This window comes from Tupaia chinensis, unplaced genomic scaffold, assembly GCF_000334495.1.
Source record: "Tupaia chinensis unplaced genomic scaffold, TupChi_1.0 Scaffold145794_1, whole genome shotgun sequence".
Taxonomy (NCBI): Eukaryota; Metazoa; Chordata; class Mammalia; order Scandentia; family Tupaiidae; genus Tupaia; species Tupaia belangeri.
In genome coordinates, this window is record NW_006205652.1 from 147,597 (window position 1) to 150,378 (window position 2,782).

Consider the following 2,782-nt stretch of genomic DNA (forward strand, 5'->3'; position numbering starts at 1 on the left):
TAGGCTGTGGGGAAAAGGGAACTCTCCTACACTGTTTTGGGAAGAGTAAATTAGTACAGCCACTGTGGAGAGCAATATATAGGTTTTTCAAAGACCTACAAATAGAACTGCCATACAATCCAACAAATCCACTCCTGTGTATCTACCCAAAGAATAGGAATGCACTAAGAAAAACACTTGCACATCCATGTTTATTTGGACATTATTCAAAATTGCTAAGACATAGAACCAACCCAAATATCCATGATCTGATTAAGGAGTTGAGAAAGTGTGGCACATATACATTATGGACCACTATTTGGCCATAAATAACAATAAGACCATGGCATTTGATATAAAGTGGATATATCTACTGCTAAATGAAGCAAGTCAGGCTATGAAAGAGAGAGATTGTATGTCCCACTCAATATATGTCCCACCAAATGTCCACACTCTGGTAGAAACTGAAAGATTGGAAGGTATAAAAGCATGGAGCACAATGGTGATACTAGAGACAGTGCAGGTGGAGGGTGGGAAGTGGATGACAGTAAGAGAGAGGGAATCAAGAGGAAAAATTTTTTAAAATTTAGAGACAGAAAAATGTAAAATTATACATTTGGTATGTTGTAATGATATACAGGGATTGAATGTAAAAAACATAAATAAATAAGAACAAAACTATCCCCCCAAAAAATCTGGATTGGGGGTTGGGGGAAGATATTGAGAGGGAGGTCTATGTTTTACTCTAAACCTTCTTGAAGTTTGTGTCATCTGTTTGTGTTACCAAAAGGAAGCCAATATATATTTAAAAAAAAAAAAACAACTGAAGTGTTTGATGATTGTTGCTTCATAATTTAGAGAAAGACTAGAGTCTTGGTCCATATTCTGTCTACCAACTGGTTGAACAGGCTATCAAATTTTTCATTAGGATGGAGTGTTTTTCCAGCAAAGGGAAATTATGAAAAATAATGAAGAAATAAAAATTGGGAGAGAACTATTCTGTGATTCTTGTTTTAAATTGTAAAACTTTTTCAAATCTCCTGTGATCTGTGGACTTCATTTCCACAAAATACACAAAATTTTGCACACAGCATGGGGTTTAGAGCATGAGGTTTAGAGATTGTCCTAATGCTCATTTGTGGAGTCTGAGTTAAGAATTTCTACTCTAAAACAAAAGATAGAGATTTATAAGAAACCAAGGTGATCCATTTTATTTTTTATTTAAAAACAATCTGACTAAAGAGTTTTATTTTCTGAAGAAAAAAATTGAAATTTTATTACCACACAATGATTTATGTCACATTAATTAACATTTCTTCACAGGAAGGATAATAGTGACTGCATTCCAGTTGTTAGATAGCTAATCTTTAAATAACTGTGACTCTCTTTATTCTCAAGTTTCTTTTTTGTAATTTATTATTTTTATACATTCAATTGCTATACATTATGTAGCTTCTATAGAGAATTTACTCAATATGAAATACACCTCAGACCACTCTAATTGAGAATACTATACACGTTGTCAACAGGTAATAAACCATTTCTGTGGCTCACAAATGTCTTACCTCTCTTTTTTTCCTCCCTAATTACGTTCTCTACACTCTTCTCGTCTCCCACCCTCCTTCCACACTATCTACAGCATCCATAGCTATCTTCAATACTTTCATGTCTCCCAATATTTCAATCTCTACCATAAGGTGTGGCAATCAGTATTTTAAGTGGAGACATACAATGTCACTCTTTCAAAGCCTGACTCACGTCACTCAGCACTAAATCTTCCATATAAATCCACTTTCTATTAAATGCCAGGGTCTTGTTTTTTATAGCTGAATAGTATTCCATGGAGTACATGTGCCACATGTTTCAATTCGTTCATCTGCTCATGGACATTTGGGTTGATTCCATGTCTTAGGAATTGTGAATGATGCTGCAATAAACATAGATGTGTAAATGCTTTTCTGACTGAGCATTCTCCTATCCTTTGGGTAGATACCCAGGAGTGGAATTGATGGATCACATGGTACTTCTCTTTGTAGATCTTTGAAAATCTTCCACATTGTTCTCCACAGTGAGTGGTCAAATATAAAGTCCCACCAACAGTATAGGAGAGTTTCCCTTTCACCACATCACCACCAGCACTTATCATTTTTTGTATGTTTAATCTTCGCCATTCTGATAGTGGTAAGATAGTGTCTCATTGTGATTTTGATCTGAATCTCTCTTAGGATGAGAGATGTAGAGCATTTTTTCATATGCTTTTTTTCTGTTCATATGTCTTCCTTAGAGAGTATTTTATTCATACGTTTTTCAATTTTTTAAAGGGGTTATTTTTTCCTGGATAAGCTGCTTGAGTTTACAGTGTATTTGTTTATCAGTCCTTTCTCTGAGGCATAGTTTACAGAAATATTCTCCTCTTCTGAGGTTTGTTGAGTCACACTATTTACTGTGCTCTTTGCTGTGTAGAAATTTCTTAATCTGATGTAATCCAAATTTGAGAATATTGATTGTACTTTGGGGGTCTTACTTAAGAATTCTTTGTCTACCCCAATGTTTCCCAGAGTTTCCCCAGTGTTTTCCACCAGTAGTTTTATAGATTGAGGTCTTAGTTTTAGAACTTTGATTCACTTTGAGTTGATTTTTGTTAATGGTGAGAAATGGGGCTGAAAATTTACCTTTCTGCATGCATATACCAAGTTTTTTTCAGCACTATTTGCTAAAGAGGTTTTCCTTTTCCCACTGAATTGAATGGTACCCTTGGTCTAAGATTAGTTGGCTGTTTGTTTTGGAGTTTATTTCTGGGCTC